Source organism: Theropithecus gelada, chromosome 2, assembly GCF_003255815.1.
Source record: "Theropithecus gelada isolate Dixy chromosome 2, Tgel_1.0, whole genome shotgun sequence".
In the NCBI taxonomy this organism is placed as follows: domain Eukaryota; kingdom Metazoa; phylum Chordata; class Mammalia; order Primates; family Cercopithecidae; genus Theropithecus; species Theropithecus gelada.
In genome coordinates, this window is record NC_037669.1 from 98,868,206 (window position 1) to 98,887,591 (window position 19,386).

The 19,386-nt window shown below is 38.1% G+C and overlaps 1 protein-coding gene across 4 annotated transcripts in view; it reads left to right on the forward strand.

The window, feature by feature from the left end:
• The window catches only part of ULK4 (unc-51 like kinase 4), a 696,865-nt gene that overhangs the window by 454,790 nt on the left and 222,689 nt on the right, over nt 1-19,386 (forward strand). The gene's annotated exons all lie outside the window — the stretch shown is intronic.

Sequence of the window (19,386 nt, forward strand, 5' to 3'; positions counted from 1 at the left end):
TTCCATTAGAGTTCCATTCTTTGAGGAGCTTGCAGTCTAGTTGGGGAAAAACATTTTATGCTAAAGGATAAAAAGAAGTATGTAACAGTATTGCAAAAATGAATGGTATGAACAGAAGCACTCAAAGAAGAAAATAGTGAGTGGAGCAATGTGTACCTTGAAGGAAACAGAGACTGTAGGTAATATAAGAAAGCAAGACCACTTCAGCTGAAAAGAGCAGTGGCAACAGAGCACAGAGGCAGGAGTGAATGATGAGACCACAGTCAGCTATGAACATACATTCTGGCTGGAAGTGTGGGTCTGTGCTGAAGCTGGAGTGTGGAGGGACTTGAGTGCTGGGCTGGACTCAGACTGGGTCAGATAAGTGATAGCATGGTGCTCAGGCCCCCTTGTCAGTGGAGGAACATTACGTCAATGATGTTAAGCATGATTTGGCTGCCCCAATCGTGTGATGGAGATCAGAGGCAGAGAGAACTGTTAGAAAGCTGAACCAGTTACATATGTAGTGATAAACATCAGAACTGGAACAGGAAAGGAACTGTAACATATGGAATCATTTCAGAGACACAGCAAAAGGGGCACAGTCAGAACTGAGCAACAGCTATGGGTTGAGTGAGTGAAGATATCATTGCCACCAAGTTTTCAAATCATAGGGACAGAAAAGGTCATCATGCCTTTTGACTATTCCTAAAGATGTCAGTTTGGGAGTCCTGTCCTCTGATTCAGGTAAATATAGTTGGGAAAGAATTCCTATGTGAGAATAATCCTAGTCATACCCTGTGTGTATTAATAGTAATGTTTTAGGCTTTGTAATGTATAAAATCTAGTAACTAGAGTTTGACTAGCCAAGTCTGGTAGGAGGTGACATCTGAGGGGCAGTTTACCTGGAGTGGGATGATTTGAGTCCACAGAAGAACTCGTATTTACTAGATATTAGAGTGTGTTAGTGCTGACTTCCTTGAAAAAATTGCAAAGTTAGCTACATTTCCTATACAGGAAAGGACTTTGCAGATAGTGCCTGGACAGATGAAGCTTAGGGAGAAAGCGTCTAATCCTACCGAGGTGGGGGTCATGAGGAGAAAAGATTGTGTCAGGGTGGGGGAGGGTGTTGCTTTCACTCATTGCACTGTTAGTAGGATTTGGCTTCCTTACTTGAGGATTGTGAGGCACGGGGCCAAGCAAGAGAATGAAAGCATGAGTTAGGTCACACCCTGCCCTCTAGTGAACACTTTCAGTCTTCTGAGGACCTCATTACCATCCCACTCTACCTGATAAAGAATTCTATTACAAGTCAGCTAGTGATGAGGAACTGGAAACCCAGCAGGGCAGTGAGAAATAAGCCAGTGCAGAGAATAGATGATCTTATGCTGAAGTGTTTGTCAGTAAAGTATCTTCTGAAAATTCTAATCATAACTCTAATGAGAAAAATAGAAAACATGCATATGTTGTCAGTAAAAGAAGGATAGAATGGCATTTTCAGGGAGCACTGGTTGAAGCTTTCCTTAGGAATTGAGAAATTGGCATATTTGAGAAAAGAGAGATGAAAGGGAAAGTTGAAGGAAACTTACATGAAAGTGGATAAACTGAGGGTCAGGGGATGGGGGTTTGGAGGAGGCAGAAGGGGCTGAGACAGAGTCTCAGCGGGAGGGGTGCTCACCAAGAGGGGCTCCTGAGAAGGAGGGAGTCCCTCTTACTCCGAGACCTGCAGAAAGGATGGCTGGAATGTGTCATTTTCTCAGCTCTATTTTTTATATCCTTGATTTTCACATCATGCCCCTGTGCCAAAGTCATCCCATTTAGGCAAGCAAAGCCAGCACTTTAATTTCCCACAAGTGGCCAAGTGGTACTTTTCTCAGTATCAAGCTTTCTCATAGCTAAGACACTTGAAACTTTCTTCAAAGTGGAACAAACCTTATAAAAGTGTCAGAATGTAGCAAGAGTTTCACTTGGTGTTACAGAGGTAGAAACTGAACCCTGTATAGAAGCCTTACTCACTGTTAGCAAATTGGTAAGTTTCAGGCCACAATTTAAAATGCTTGAAGTACCGTCAATCCTTCTTCTTTTTCTTTGCAAGATGTTAAATATCTGTATCTTTTCCAGTCACAAAAGTAATGCATATTCACGATAAAAATTCAACTAATGCAGAAACGTATGAAGTTAAAAGTAAACTCATTCTCAGAGATGATCTGGGTTATGTGTGTGTGTACAGCTTACCAAGCACAACTAGGTAATGAGGAAGAATCCAGGTCTGGAGTTGGCTTGTCTGGGTTCATGCCTCATTTCCAACTCTCTGGATGGTTTCCACTTTCTCCTCTGCAGAGTGATGGGAATAATAACTGAGAGGCCGTAAATGATGAGATAACATGTGTAAACATACTGTATGTAAAAAATCGCAATGCTTGAAAAATAGGAAATATTCAAATAAAAAGTTACTCTCAAATATCTATAATATATATGCTAGAAACTAAAATTGTATTATTCTCTATGTATTGTTCTCTAACTTGGTCGTCCATATTTTATGTCATAGATGTAATTCTATACCTTGCATGCAGTTCTACTTCATCTTTTGTAATGGTTTCCAATCTCCTTATTTCCTTCCCCTTCCAAGTAGTCATCTTTGTTAGGCTGAGCACTCTTCATAGAATCATTGATCATTTGTATTTCTTTGGTAAATAGCTGTCCCTCATTCTTTGCTCATGAGTAACTGGGGTATTTGTCTTTTTCTTAGTGATTTGTAAGAATCACTAGCAAAAGAATTTTTATATTAGGGATATTTACACATGTTATATAACTTTTGTTAAAAATATATGTTAACTTTATTGAGTCTTTTGTCATGTAGCAATTAGAAACTTTTTTATTGTCAGACGTATCAATGTTTTCTGTTATGCCATCTGATAACCTTTACCACCTGAGAGATTGTTTTTATATTTAGAGACTTATTCTGGCTGGGATTTGTTTTTATGAATGATATGAAGTATAGAAATTTAGCCTTAATTTTGTTAATGATTAGGCAGTTATGCCATAATTACTTACTCCTCATAGAATTTGAAACCCCTGTTTATGCAAGAATTCATATATCCATACACCAAATTCCTATTATCTACATCTAGACTCTCTGTTTTGTCCCATTGGTATAGCTCTTAATTCCTGTATTTGAATCAGAATATTTTAATTATTATAGTATTGGAACATATTTTGATATTTGATAGGGCAAGTACTTAATTCTCTTTTTACACAAATATCCCATTGTTCTTATGCATTTATCTTTTCAAATGAACTTTAAAACATAACTTTGTTATGTTCCTCAAAAATCTCAATAAGATTTTGATCACCAGTATTAATTATATGCCAATTTGGATTTTATCTTCACAGATATTTTTAATTGAAGGTCTTATACCTTTCCATTTATTCAGTTTTTCTTTTATATCTTTACATAATGTGTTGTATTATTCTTTACATAGGTCTCACATTTCTGATCAAATTGATTCCTAAGAAATAGCTTAAGTTGTAGTTTAGTTATGAAGAGATTTTAAAGTTATTTATTTTTTCTGGATATTGTTGATATTAAAGGAAACTTTTCATACTGATTAGTAAGAATTTCTTTTCATTTCTCCTGGGTTCTCAATCACATTATCTATAATTGATGATACTTTTAGCTATTTGTTTTTGGTATTGTCAGCTTATTTCCTTTCTTTATTGCTTTGGCTAGATTACCTTACCAAATCTGAGTAAAAATTGGGAGAGTAGGCATCCTCGTTTCCTGAATTTAATGGATATGCTTCTAGTGTTTCCCTTGAGATTGTGTATACAAATGATCAATGGCCAGATCATATATGAAAATAGAACCCTGATACACAACCTCTGCAGCAATTAGTCCAGAAGGCCAAACCACAACCTCTGCAGAAATTGGCCCAAATTGGTCAGTACTTGGTCAATAACTACTAGCTTCTCTGATTTTTGCCCATACTTCCAACTCAGGACCAATTATAGAAAGACAAAAATGCTCCCCAAACCAATAGCACAAGTTGCCCCACTTCTAGTTAGGCCACCTACCTCCATGCTTCCTCTCCATGCCAACAACATCCATTCAGTGCATACCTGACACCTTTCAGTCTTTTCATGATAAAACTCTCCCACTCCCTTGCCTGCCTTTGAGTCTCCGTCAAATGTAAATGATGGTCAACTCTCTTGCCATAACAAGCTCTGAGTAGCCTCTGCTTGTTCTCATTTGGGTGACCTTTGTTTATTTCTGCACACTTTAATGTTCATTAATGGGTTTTCTAATGACTCACAGGCAACAAATTTCTAGAATGAAGCCTTCTTTGCTCATGTTATAATGTCAGTTATTCCGCATATGTTTCTTGAATACCTACTATGAGCCAGGGGCTGTGCAAGGCTAGGTGATGTCGTAATAAATAACCCAATTACTGCAATTATTTTTTAGCCTTTTTAAAAAATTTTATTTGTTTATTTATTTTTATTATACTTTAAGTTCTAGGGTACTTGTGCACAATGTACAGGTTTGTTACATATGTATACATGTGCCATGTTGGTGTGCTGCACATATTAACTCGTCATTTACATTAGGTATATCTCCTAATGCCATCCCTCCCCCCACCCCCTCCCCACAACAGGCCCTGGTGTGTGATGTTCCCCTTCCTGTGTCCAAGTGATCTCATTGTTCAGTTCCCACCTATGAGTGAGAACATGCGGTGTTTGGTTTTCTGTTCTTGGGAAAGTTTGCTGAGAATGATGGTTTCCAGCTGCACCCATGTCCCTACAAAGGACACAAACTCATCATTTTTTATGGCTGCATAGTATTCCATGGTGTATATGTGCCACATTTTCTTAATCCAGTCTGTCACTGATGGACATTTGGGTTGATTCCAAGTCTTTGCTATTGTGAATAGTGCTGTAATAAACATACATGTGCATATGTCTTTATAGCAGCATGATTTATAATCCTTTGGGTATATACCCAGTAATGGGATGGCTGGGTCAAATGGTATTTCTAGTTCTAGATCCTTGAGGAATCGCCACACTGTTTTCCACAATGGTTGAACTGGTTTACCGTCCCACCAACAGTGTAAAAGTGTTCCTATTTCTCCACATCCTCTCCAGCACCTATTTTTTAGCCCTTTATATTCCTGCCCCTGTGGAATTTATGGCCAAATAGGAAAACAGATATTTATGAGATAAATGCACTTGCTTTATTGTGGGGTAAAGGGAAAAAAGCTCCAGGAAACTGGAAAGGAATATTCAGGGAGGAAACCCAGAAGAGTGAAGTGTCCAGCAAACTAAGGAACGGCAGTTTCCAAAAGGTCAGATACGTTTAGAGCCATCTGGAGATGAAGTGCAAGGAGATAAAGAATGAATATTATGTTCTTTTGCCTTTAGCCACGTTTCCTTATTTATTTTCCTTTATGGCTATTTCTGCCAGCTTCATTTTTTACATTCATATTTAAGTGAGCATTTAGAAGTCCCCTTATAACTTGAATTGATTTCAGTGTGACTTCAAATTTTTTAGAGATTTGATATGTAAAAGCTGCATATCAATTCATCTTAATATTTTTTTTTCTCCACCAGAAACCTGAAAATGAAATGCACTCCCTGCTGATTGTTGTCATTTACTTGACAGCACTGGTGTTGAATATCGAATACTGCTCTGCACCTCCTGCAACATCAGCTAGAATGGACTCACTCTGAGTGGCAGCTGTTAATTAACTATTGCAGAAAGATGCCACTGATGTAAAAGATTGTCATGGGATAATAGACACCCTGCTGTATACAAATGCTAAAATAACTTCTGCAAAATAAGATTTTAACAAAGCAGATTTATTTTCAAGGTAGAATTTCTTGCTGCCATAACAATTTTCTGTCTCTTCTTCTTTATTTATTTTTTAGCCTTTTATATTTCTGTAGTTGGGGGAGAGATTCAACTTGCCATGGGAAGCATTCCCCCTTTCCTTTCTTATGCTTTTCTGTTCCCAATTACACCTTTTTAAACACATCTGGGTCTTGTTGGTTTTTGTTTGTTGCATTCACACTTTAAACTTGCTAGACGATCTTATTTTCTTCCTTTTCCCCTTTTCTGTCATTTTAGTTACAGGAAAGCAGGCTTGCAAAATGGGTAATAGCACAGACCATTGGGAAAGTTACCTAACCTCCTGAGTCTCAGTTTCGTCATCTGTGAAATGGAGTTGTTGAGGGGATATGCATTAGCTATGGTAAAGCACTTAGAATAGTACCTGGCACATGGAAAGAACCATGGAGGTATTTGCTGTTATTACCTTTTCTTTACACTAGGTTATTCCAATGTCTGATTTTTAGCTTTAAAATATTGACTTATAAATGATAGTTACAGTTTGTTATCATACATCTTTACTGAAAATTTATGGAAATAATTTTATGTAGAGTGTTAACAGGTTTAGAGATAAATAATATTCATTTACCACAATGTGACTCATAAAGTATCAGCTGAAAGAAACCTCAGATATCACATGGTGCTTGTTCTCCATTTTCAAATGAGGAAATTAAGGCTATGTAAAAAGGTCACTCAGGCTGGGCGCGGTGGCTCATGCCTGTAATTCCAGCACTTTGGGAGTCCGAGGCGGGCGGATCACAAGGTCAGGAGATGGAGACCATCCTGGCTAACACGGTGAAACCCCGTCTCTACTAAAAATACAAAAAATTAGCCGGGCGTGGTGGCGGGCCCCTGTAGTCCCAGCTACTCGGGAGGCTGAGGCAGGAGAATGGCTTGAACCTGAGAGGCGGAGCTTGCAGTGAGCCGAGATTGCGCCACTGCACTCCAGCCTGGGCGACAGAGCGAGACTCCATCTCAAAAAAAAGTCACTCAGGTGTAGTAGTGCTGAGACCAGGATGTACGTGTCCAGGCGCCCAGTCCAGGGGGTTTTCTCTGTTATAATTTAAACAATATAGTTTTCATCCCATTTTGACAGAGCAAAAATGTGCCGATTTGTAAAATTTTTCCCACAAAACAATGTACTAAATATAGGGTGTCTCCAAAATTTATTTGATAAATTTATTTGATAAATATTGGAGACACCCTATGTTTATTGATATTATCAATATCACATTGGGTTCTGTAGGTTCCTGGTCCATCACCTGATGCTGACTCAGCAGTGCATCTCATTACTAGGAACAGTGGCTGAAAACTTCTTGGTAAAGACAATGGACCAGGCTAAAGAAATTACGTTTGCTCCTTCCTCATATTAGTTTCCTTTTGACATAGTAGAAAAGCCACAAGCTTCTGCAGGTCAGAAGTCCAAAGTCAAGGTATTGTCGGGACATCATTCCTTCTGGGGGCTTCTGTTTCCTTGCCTTGAAAAACCAAGCTGAATAGCCTCAGAGGCCCCCTGCATTCTTTGGCTCCTGGTCCCTTCCTTGCATCACTTCAACTTCTTGCTTGTATCATACGTCTCCTAGTATTCAGCCTGGTTGCCTGCCTCCCTTTGATGAGGATCCTTGTGATTATAATGGGCACACTTGGATATTACAGGAAAATCCCCCACCTCGAGATTCTTAGCTTAATCACATTTGCGAAGTCCCTTTTGCCATGTAAGATTATATTCACAGGGTCCAGGGATTAGGATGTGGATGTCTTTGGGTGGGGTGGGGGAGCATTATTCAGCTTTCCAGATTCTCAAAACATCATTTAAATGAGAATTGAGTCTTTGAAACTATTAATTCCAGGGAAAACAGAAAGTTTCCCAGGAAAGGATAATTATTATATTCTACATTATTTACTTGGGAATAGTGTTTGTACAATCACAGCAATGTAATCACTGAATATCAATCTGAGCAAAAGTAAGAGATAACCAAATGGGGGTGTGGGGGTGGAAACAGTATGCATATGAGGTGGGGATGCGGAAAGAGAGCTCTGTCTTCATATTCCATGGTAGGAAGTCAGTAGATAATGCTTAAAACTCAAAAAATCTGGAAGCAGCAGAGCAAATGTGTTATTTAAAGAGATGGAGGTAAATAAAATAAGTAAAATAAGTGAAACTTCACATGTTCTCACTTATTTGTGGGAGCTAAAAATTAAAACAGTTGAAATCATGGAGATATGGTGGAATGATCTTATTCCCAGAGACTGGGAAGGGTAGTGGGAGGTAGGGCTAAAGTGGGGATGGTTAACAGGTACAAAAAAAGAGAAGGAATGAATAAGATCTGGTATTTGCTAGCACAACAGAGTGACTATAGTCAATACTAATTTAACTGTATATTTTAAAATAACTAAGAATATAATTAGATTAGTTGTAACACAGAGGATAAATGCTTGAGGTGATGGCTACACCATTTACCCTGATGTGATTATTACACATCAGATGCCTGTACCAAAATATCTCATGTAACTTATAAATATATACACCTTACACCTATTATGTACCCACAAAAATTAAAAAATTAAAAAATCTGAACAACAGAATAAACTATGTAAAGCTCTCTGTGAACTAAAATTTTTAAAAAAAGGAATTGAAAGTACTTCTCTGCAGAGAGAGGAAGGTAACCGGGACTGCTGTAAGACTTCTGACTCTGAACAGACAGATTGAAAGAAAGGGAAAAGGGAGGGAAAATGTATGGGGTCAAGAAAGTAACTTGAATTTTGACAACTGGAGACTGCTAATCTAGAAGATTTGAAAAACAAAACAACTTCCAGTCATTGTGTTGCTTAGGACTCTTATCTGCTCATATTAGAAACTTAACTCACCATAGCCAAGTGAAAAGGAGACTGGCTTCATTTAGGCAAGAACTATTTTTATATCCCAGGCACATCTGGAACTGAGGGCCTAAACTTGACCCCTGAAGCCCCTTGCCCCCAGGTTTCTCCTCTCTGGCCATAGCTTTCTTTTTTATATTGTTGTAACCCAGCTTCTGGCTCCCCTGTCCTTGAAATAAGACACCATCACTGCCACTCCCAGTTTTCAAATGTTAAAATGTGTTTCTCAGAAGGATGCCATTTTCTCCTTCCTTGCCCCTTTTCTAAAGTGCCAAGGGAAGGAAACAGCTGGCTGTGGCCTGGGAGCCAGTGCCCTTGTGCAGACTGGCTGCTGCACAGTAACTGGATGGTACCTGTGTTACTGGAAAGCGGTCCTGATCCAGCCCCCAAAAGAGGGTTCTTGGATCTCATGCAAAAAAGAATTCGGGATGAGTCCACAGTGCAAAGTGAAAACAAATTTATTAAGTAAAGTAGCGAAATAATAGCTACTCCATAGACAGAGTAGGACATTCCCAAAAGAAAGCGGAGGAACACACCCACCCCTAGGTACAATGCTTGTTTATATACAGCATAACAACAACAACAAAATCATAGGATCATGTGCTCTACTACAAGGGTTTGTGATAAAAAAGGATTAATTTTCTTAATTACTGTATTTTGCAAAAATCAATATTTAAAGCAAAATTAGGAATTCTTTTGTTTTCAAGACATTGGGATATCAGGACATTCCTGGGTCTAGGTCTGTTTAGTAAATGTTACTAATCTGTTCCCTTAACCGTAAAGATCTAGAGGCTAAGGATGCCTAAGTTGCTGGGAATGCAGCCCAGTAGATTTCAGCCTTATCTTACCCTATTCAAGACGGAGTCAGTCTGGTTCAAACACCTCTGACACCTGAACTTCACTGTTTCTCTGCCTAGGCATTGTTAATAATATTAAGGGTTTGTATTTTTACAACAGGACACTGCAGTTTAAATTAACACAATGAGTTATATGTTTAAAATATGGTAATATGTCTCTTGTACATAGCTGACCCCTGAACAACGTGGGAGTTAGGTGTGCCAGCCCCCAACATGGTAAAAAGCCTCCATGTAACTTTTGACCACCCAAAAACCTAACTACTAATAGCCTACTGTTGACTGGAAGCCTTACTGATAATGTAAAACTGTTTATTAACATACATTTTGTATGTTTTTTTTTTTTTTTTTTTTTTTTTGAGACAGAGTCTCGCTCTGTCGCCCAGGCTGGAGTGCAGTGGCGCGATCTCGGCTCACTGCAAGCTCCGCCTCCCGGGTTCACGCCATTCTCCTGCCTCAGCCTCCCGAGTAGCTGGGACTACAGGCGCCCACAACCGCGCCCGGCTAATTTTTTGTATTTTTAGTAGAGACGGGGTTTCACCGTGGTCTCGATCTCCTGACCTTGTGATCCCCCCGCCTCGGCCTCCCAAAGTGCTGGGATTACAGGCGTGAGCCACCGCGCCCGGCCTGTATGTTTTATGTATTATACACTGATACGGTTTGGCTGTGTCCCTACCCACATCTCATCTTGAACTGTAGCTCCCATAATCCCCACATGTCGTGGGAGGGACCTGGTGGAAGGTAATTGAATCATGGGGGCAGTTATTTCCAGACTGTTCTCACGATAGTCAGTTCTCATGAGATCTGATGGCTTTATAAGAGGCCTTACCCCGTTCACTCTGCACTTCTCCTTGCTGCTGCCATGTGAAGAAGGACGTGTTTGCTTCCCCTTCCACCATGATTGAACGTTTCCTGCGGCCTCCCCGGCCCTGTAGAACTAGAGTGAATTAAACCTCTTTCCTTTATAAATTACCCAGTCTTGGGTATGTCTTTATTAGCAGTGTGAGAATGGACTAATACATACACTATATTCTTACAATAAAACTAGAGAATACAATAAAGTTAGAGAAAAAATATTATTAAGAAAATCATAAGGAAGAAAAGATATATTCGTTAAGTAGAAGTGGATCACGGTAAAGGTCTTCATTTTTATTTTCACATTGAGTAGACTGAGGAGGACAGGGAAGAGGAGAGGTTGGTTTTGCTGTCTCAGGAGGGGCAGAGGCGGAAGAAAATCTGCATTCAAGTGGATGTAGTTCAAACCCATGTTGTTCAGGGGTCAACTGTCTTCTTCAATGAAAAAAAAGTAAGCTATAGAATATATCCCATGTGTAATATATCTGTATTTACAAATATCTCATATACTTAGAATCTATAGCAAACTTTTACATTTGGTACATTTTGAGGAGATGGGATGCCCTTGAACTTTTCATTGTCTGTTAGATACTTTTATATACAAATATACACATTAGTATTATTTGAATTTTTACAGAGTATGATAAGAAAAAATGAAAAATAGGAATTTGTCTATAATGAATATATATTGCTTTTATAATAAGAAAGCAATGGGAGAAATTGTTGCCACATTGCATTGCTTACAGGATAAAATCTAGAGTCTCCTGTCCTTTAGGAGTCTTAGGAATCTGCACGCCACATCTCTCTACTCTTCAGCCCTGCCTTTCACTGCTGTTTTTCATAGGCCCTGGCTCCTAGCCTTCCCACAATTGCGTAAATACAGCATGTTCAAATCCCAACTGCGAGTCTTTCTCATTGTTTACTGACCAAGCCTATTTTGCCTTTCTTCCTCCATTCTATCTGTCCAAATCCGGATGGCCTGCAAAGTCCACTTCAAGTCCCTCCTTCCCCACAAGAGCTTTCCCTGCCTTCCTGTTGATCATCATCTTTGACCAACAGCACCAACTGGTGCTTTATCCTGTGATCCAGTTCATGTTCCAATATATTTATGTGGTCTGTGAAGGGAAGGGACTATTCGTTATGTTTTTTTGTAATTCCTTCAGTCCGGCATTGTAAAATTTACATTATAAATGCTTAGTGTATTGCGAATGAACCAGTGAATGAAAGAGTGATGCTGATTTTCTCCTCAATGTTTACTTACCATCTCAGAAGTAGATGACAGGGGAGGAAAAAGGAGAATGGCTGAAGATTTTCCGAGGTGTAGGGCTCTACAGGATGTGCTCCAGTTCATTGCCCAGCTTGCAAAAATCTCTTATAATTCAGCAAGTGCTGAATTAAAGTTGGAATTGAATTGATAAAGCTTTGAGGCTTTTGGGGATAGACCCCAGGCTGTGTTGCTGATGAGAGATCACCCCCACCCCAAGAGGATTTTCTTCTCTGCATCTCCACCCTACTCTCTCTTCCCAGCACTTTCCTGGGCATTGGAATATATGATCAATCATTCCTTAACCATCTTATTACCTGGACATAATTGGAAAGTAAGTTTATGTAACTTTGAGTTAATAATAGAATTTAGTTTTTGAATTAGTCATAAATAACATTGTATCTTAAGTTTTGAGTATGAAATTACCAGCCACTCCTACTTTCTGTATTCTCACAAAAATCCTTCCAGCCATATTTGCTTAAATTAATCCTAAGCCACTAGAGCTATCTCTGAGTTGTCAAAATGAGTGTATCTTCAGTGCAGAAATCCCTTAAGTGTTAAACTTCTCCTTTCAGGAATTTTATAATTGAGTTCATCCTATCCGAAACTTTTCACTCTCAAGTATGTAACTTGGACTTCTTTTTGGCCATGCTGCAAAAATTCAGGATTTCTGCCTAACCCAGAAAAGGGCATGGCAGCCCCTTGGGACAGGCTACCAGAATAAATTATATGCTTGGAATAATTCAACACAATGATCTTTGCTAATCAAAGGAGGATCCAGAGACCATTGTGGGCTCAGAAGGGAGCTGGGCTGGTTTAAGATACTCTCATATACTAAGTTTTCTTAGGAAAGTAATTCAAAATGAATATACTGAATACAGAGACTCTCCAGATTTTTGAAAGAAAACATTTTGTTGAAACATTAGCTTCTGCCTTATTTGAGAAGTCTCAGCATGTGATTCATCAAGTTCTTTCAGATTATAGAGTTTGATGGGGTACTTTACTTCAGCAAAGCCCAGAATTGTGAATTAGCTCATCATACTCATTGAGCTAAACGTGTTTGATGTCCTTCCCCTGACTAGGGAAGGCTAAACTCCCATGGACCCTGGAGCTTGGACCCATGGATGAGGGTGAGGATTTCAGGTAAAGAAGCCAAACCCAAAGCTCCTGGCCAAAGGGACTGCAGAATTGGGAGTACAAATGCAGGAGGAGGATCAGAGCTTGGTTTGAAAGGTATTGGCCTGGTGACAAGCACAATGTAGACACCTATGTGGTCTTGTTAGTGGCACTTATGCCAACCTAGTGAGCGTGTTAGACCCATGCTTGGCAGGGCTAAAATAGCAGAGGCAAATCTTACACTGAGATGGTTCAGAAATGTTTAACCTCATAGATGTTTGGTCATATTGTCATGTGGGGCCATGCTGTATGTGAGTGGCTGCTTGTTAACTGTTGGCCAGAAGAGGCTGCATGCCCTTGGGTGCTCCATGGCTCAGAACCCCATAGTTCACAGATACTTACATTTATAACCTGTCAGTATGTCTAAGACAGGCATTGCCACTTTCACCCTCCAAGTTCTTCAGTTTAAAAACAGACTTTTTAACTTAACTGATTTAATGTGACTTCTGGTTTTAGTGGTTAAGCGTTGATCAGTTTGGGAACAAATTATGTCCCCACATTGAATTTCACAAATGCTTTCATACTTCTTTTCCAGATTGTGTGTTTAGGTTGATTTTAACGAACCCTAGTGCAAGTGACCACATATTTGCATGATGTAAATATAAAATTAGCCAGAAGAAAGCCTCTGTGTAGGAAGGTTACCTTTGATTTAGAGTGTTGTATTTTCAAATAATTAAAAATGAGATATAAAGCACTTTCTAAAGCTTGGAAATTCAAAGTATATTCTTATATTAGCTCTCTAATAGATTGTGAAAAACTAATAATAAGAACACAATGATTGGAGTTGGGAACCGTTCATGTATATTAATATTCTCAGAACATTAAACACTTGAAAATAACTTATGGAGAGACTCCTTTAGGGGTTTGCTTATAATTAATACAAAATAAGTCTTGGATTTTTTAGGAGTTGGTTATAATTAATGCAAAATAATTCTTGGGTTCTTTGAATTAATGAATGTTGGCTTATTTTAGAGATGTTGGGATGGAATATTAAGAAATTATTGTGGTAGCATTGACCAGAGGACTGGGAAGTACTAGCATACTATCCCAGATGCATCCCAACAGCATCTCTGAGAGAGATAACAAACATGCAAAGCACAGAAGCCCTTTTCATTATGCTGAGGTACACATTTCTCTATTTCCTATACCTACCTACTAGTCTGGAGACAAAGGTGGCTTTGGCTTTCCCTGTATATTTACCTCAGTGTTTAAATTTCAGTCTTGGATGTTAATACTTTCATGTAAGAAAGCTTCCCTCACCCTTTCAAGTAGATGTGTATCAGCTACAACCAGTAGAAGAGGCAAGAGTCATAAAAAAATAAATAAATAAATGAAGAGCTATGCATTTGCCCAGTAGTCTAAAGCAGAGCTGATCTAAGCCACAGGTAACTGCTACACCTTAAACTGGGTCTAGATGAAAGAGAGGAGAGAGAAAAGAAAGAGGAAAAAAAAAAAAAAGGAATGGCTTAGTGTTTCCCAGGGGTCAGGCCTCTGGCTATGCCATATTGTCACCAGCCTTCTTAGTGGAAGATGAAGACAGAAAGAGCCACACATCCATCTCCACTGACATTTTGATCTCTTGGAAAGTCTTACTCTGGAGAACACAGACTTGGCAATATCCTTGAACTTCACTCTATCTCTTTGGAGATGGAATATCTTGTCTTGATCATGGCTCATATGTGGAGAAGAATAAAAGTAGGGAGATAGGGGAGTGTTAATTTTTCTCCCCTCCGTACCAAAAGTTTCTACCTTGACTTGCTTTGCTTCTTTAAAGGTTTATTTCTTCACTTAATAAAATGCTTCATGTATTAGCCTGTTTACAGAGCTTCACCAACATTAGTAGTCTAATTTTCAATTCCCACTAGGTAAGGTGGGAGACTAACAGCAGTTGCTCCCTCTCTCTTTGTACCCTTAGGAGCTATGGACCACTGGTAGCGTCAGCCCTATGCAAACCCAGGTTTAAGCCTTCCTGCCTGCCCTCCCTCCCTCCTTCTTTCACTCCCTCCCTTCCTTCCTTCTTCCCTCCTTCTCTCTTGCCCTCGCATGCCTCCCTCCCTCTTTCCCTCTTTTATTTCCTCCCTCCTCCCTCCTTTCTTTACTCCTTCCCTTCCTCTTTTCTTCCCTCCTTCTCTCCTCCCTTCCTATTTCCTAACTTCTTCTTTGGGCAAATTCTGAAACAGTAGGGGAGCAAATATGTCACCACCTACATGGTATGTGGGAAAATGCAACATGGAAGATCTGGTAACTTGAAGTCTGACTTCAGTCCACAGTACCTAGCAAATTTTACTAATGATAGTTATCAGTGGCCTGGAAATTGCCAAATTAGTGAACTTTTCTCAGGTTTTGAATTATCTCAGTTTAACATTCTTTTTTTAATTTTAATTTTTTAAATTGTAAACTGACAAATTATAGTTGTATATTTATGGGATACAAAGTGATATTGTAATTTATGAATATAATGTGGAATAATTAAATCAAGCTAGTTAAAATGTTCATCATCTCAAATACCTATTTTTTGTGGTGAGAATATTTGAAATGTATACTCTTAGTGATTTTGAAGTATACATTATTATTTACTATATTCACCATGCTGTGCATTATATGTCAAAGAAAAAAAATCTTATTTCTTCTGTCTAATTGAGATTTTGTACCTTTTTGACCATCATCTCCCCATTCTGCCCACCTTCTCAGTCTCTGCTTCTTTGTATTTTATTGTTTTAGATGCTATGTATATGAGAACATGCGGTATTTGTCTTCCTGTGTCTGGTTTATTTCACATAGCATGATGCTTTCTAAGTCCATCCATGCTGTCACAAATGACAGAATTTTTTTCTTTTTTAAGGTTGAATAAAATTCCATTATGTGTATGTACCACATTTTCTTTATCCTTCTATCTGCTGATGGACACCTAGATTGATTCTATAACTTGGCTACTGTGAATAGTGCTTCATTGAACATGAGAGTGCATATCTCTCTTCAATGTGTTGATTTCAGATCTTATGGGTAAATACCCAGAAGTGGGATTTCTGGATCATGTGGTAATTCTGTTTTTAATTTTTTTAAGAAGCCTCCATATACTTCTCCGTAATAGTCATACTAATTTACATTTCACCAACAGCGTACAGGAGTTCCCTTTCCTCCGCATTCTTGCCAAGGTTTCTTTTCTTTTCTTTTCTTTTTTGTCTTTGCTTTTCTTTTTATAATAATCATTCTGACAGATGTAAGGTGATATCTCATTGTGGTTTTAATTTTTATTTCCCTGGTGATGAGCATCTTTTCATGTATCTCTTGGCCATTTGTATGTCTTCTTTTGAGAAATGTCTATTCAAGTTCCTTGTTCATTTTTAAATCAGACTGTTCTTCTGTAGTGCTGTTGAGTTCCATATGTATTTTGTATATTAACCCCTTATCAGATGTATGGCTTGCACATATTTTCTATCAGTCTGTAGCTTATCTCTTCACTCTGTTGTTTTTTCCCTGTGTTGTGCAGAAACTTTATATTTTGATGTAACTCTATTTTTGCTTTTGTTGCCTGCACTTTTGAGGTCAAATCTAAAAAGTTATTGCCCAGACTAGTGTCATGTAGTTTTGAACTGATTTTTATATATAGGATGAGGATAAGGGTCCAGTTTTATTCTTCTACATATGGATGTCTGATTTACCCAGCACCACATACTAAAGAGACAGTCCTTTCCCTATTATATGTTCTTGATACCTTTGTCAAAAGTCAGCTGGCTACAAATGTGTTTCATTTCTGGGCTCTCTATTCTGTTCTACTGATCAGTGTGTCTATTTTTATGCCAGTACCATGCTTTTTAAGTTACTATAGCTTTGTAGTATAGTTTGAAATCAGGAAGTGTCACGTCTCTAGCTTCATTTTTTTTTTTTTTTTTTCAATATTGCCTTGGCCATTTGGGGGCTCCATATGAATTTATTTTGTGGTACCATTTGAATTTTACAATTGTTTTGCCTATTTTTATGAAAAATGCTATTGAAATTTTATTAGGGATTGCTGCATTGAATCTGTAGATTGCTTTAGGCAGAACAGACATTTTAACAATATTAATTCCTCCAATTCATGAACATGGGATATCTTTCCATTTATCCAAGTCTTTGTTAGTTTCTTTTCTTTTTCTTTTTAATTTTCTATAGTTTTCAGGGTACAATTCTTTCACCATCTTAAATTTATTCCCAAGTATTTTTTTTACAACTATTGTAAATGACTTTTCTTTCATTTTCCAGAAAGTTTGTTGTTAGTGTATAGAAACGCTGCTGAGTTTTGTGTGTTAATATTATATCCTGCAACTTAACTGTATTTATTACTTACTCTCCTCCTTCTTCTCCTCCTCTTCCTCCTCCTCCTCCTCCTCCTCCTCCTTTTTTTTTTTTTTTTTTTCCTTTTTTTTTTTTTTTGACAGAATCTCACTCTGTTGCCTAGCCTGGAGTGCAGTGGTGCAATCTTAGCTCACTGCAACCTCCGCCTACCAGGTTCAAGCAATTCTCCCACCTCAGCCTCCCATGTAGCTGGGATTACAGGTGTGTGCCACCACACCTGGCTAATTTTTGTATTTTTATTAGAAACGGGGTTTCACCATGTTGACCAGGCTGGTCTTGAACTCCTGACTGCAAGTGAACCTCCCGCCTCAGCCTCCCAAAGTGCTGGGATTACAGGCGTGAGCCAGTGTGCCCAGCCTGTATTTACTAGTTCTAGCAGTTTTATATGGTGGAATCTTTAGGGTTTTCCATATACAAGATCATATTGTTGATAAACAGCAACAATTCCACTTCTTCCTTTATGAATGCCTTTTCTTTTTTTCTCTTGCCTAATTACTCTGGTAAAGTCTTCTAATACTGTGTTCAATGTAAGTGGCAAGAGTGAGCATCCTTGTGTTCTTCTGGATATTAGAGGAAAATGTTTTATTTTTTCATCATTAAATATAATGTTAGCTGTGCTTATCATCTATGTCCTTTATTATGTTGAGGTACATTGATTTGTTGAGAGTTTTTAAATCATGAAAATATGTTGAATTTTGTCAAATTATTTCTATGCTTCTATTGATTATATAATTTTTTCCTTCATTCTTATGTGATATGTTATTGATTTGCATATGTTGGACCATCCTTGCATGCCAGAGATAAATCTCATTTGATCATAGTGAATGAACCTCTTACTATATTGTGGAATTCAGTTTATTAGCATTTTATTGAGTATTTTTACATCTGTATTTATCAAAGACATTGGCCTGTAGTTTTCTATTCTTGTGATATCCTTGTCTGGCTTTGGTATGAGGGTAATGCTGGGCTCATAAAAAGAATTTGGAAGTATTATTTCTCCTTTGATTTTTTGGAAGAGTTTGTGAAGGATTGGTATTAGTTTTTCTTTAAAAGTCTGGTAGAATTCAACAGTGAAACCATTAGGTCCTGGACTTTTCTTTGACAGAAGACATTTTACTATTTATTCAATCTCCTTGTTGATCTGTTCAGATTTTCTATTTCTTCTTCTTTTTTTTTGACAGAGTCTCACTCTGTTACCCAGCCTGGAGTGCTGTGATGTGATCTCTGCTCACTGCAACCTCTGCCTCCTGGATTCAAGTGATTCTCTTGCCTCAGCCTCCTGAGTAGCTGGCATTACAGGCATGCACCACCACTCCTGGCTAATTTTTGTATTTTTATTAGAAATGGGGTTTCACCATATTGGCCAGCCTGGTCTTGAACTCCTGACCTCAGGTGATCTGCCTGCCTTGGCCTCCCAAAGTCCTCGGATTACAGGCATGAGCCATACTGCCTGGCCCAGGTTTTCTTTTTCTTTATGATTTAGTCTTAATAGGTTATATGTGTTTAGGAATACATCCTTTCTTCTCAGTTATTCAATTTTTTTGGCATTTAATTGTTCACAATGGTCTCTTATGGTTTTTTGTATTTCTGTTTAATGTCTTCTCTTTCATTTCTGATTTTATTTATTTGAGTCATCTCTTTTTTTTCTTAAAGGTTTCTCAATTTTTATTTTTTCAAAAATACAAGTTTCAGTTTATTTTAGTATTGCTCTTCTAGTTCTATTTCACTGTTATCTGCTCTGATATTTTTAATTTTTCTGCTAAAATTGAGTTTGGTGTGTTCTTTTTTTTAGAGGCATAACATTAAGTTGTTTATATGAGACCTTTCTCTTTTGATGTAGGCACTTATTGCAATAAACTTTTTTCTCAGAACTGTTTTTGCTGTATCCCATAAGTTTTAGAATTTTGTATCTCCATTTTCGTTTGTCTCAATTTTTTTTTAAATTTCCCTTTTAATTTCTTTATTAACTCAATGGTTGTTCAGGAACGTGTTGTTTTTCATGTATTTGTCAGTTTTCCAAAATTATTCCTGTTGTTGGTTTTTTAGTTTAATACCATTCTAGTTGGTAAAGGTACATGTTATTATTTCAGTCTTCTTTAAATTTGTGAATACTCGTGAAGACATGTCAAGACTTGTCCTCACATGTAATCTATCCTGAAGAA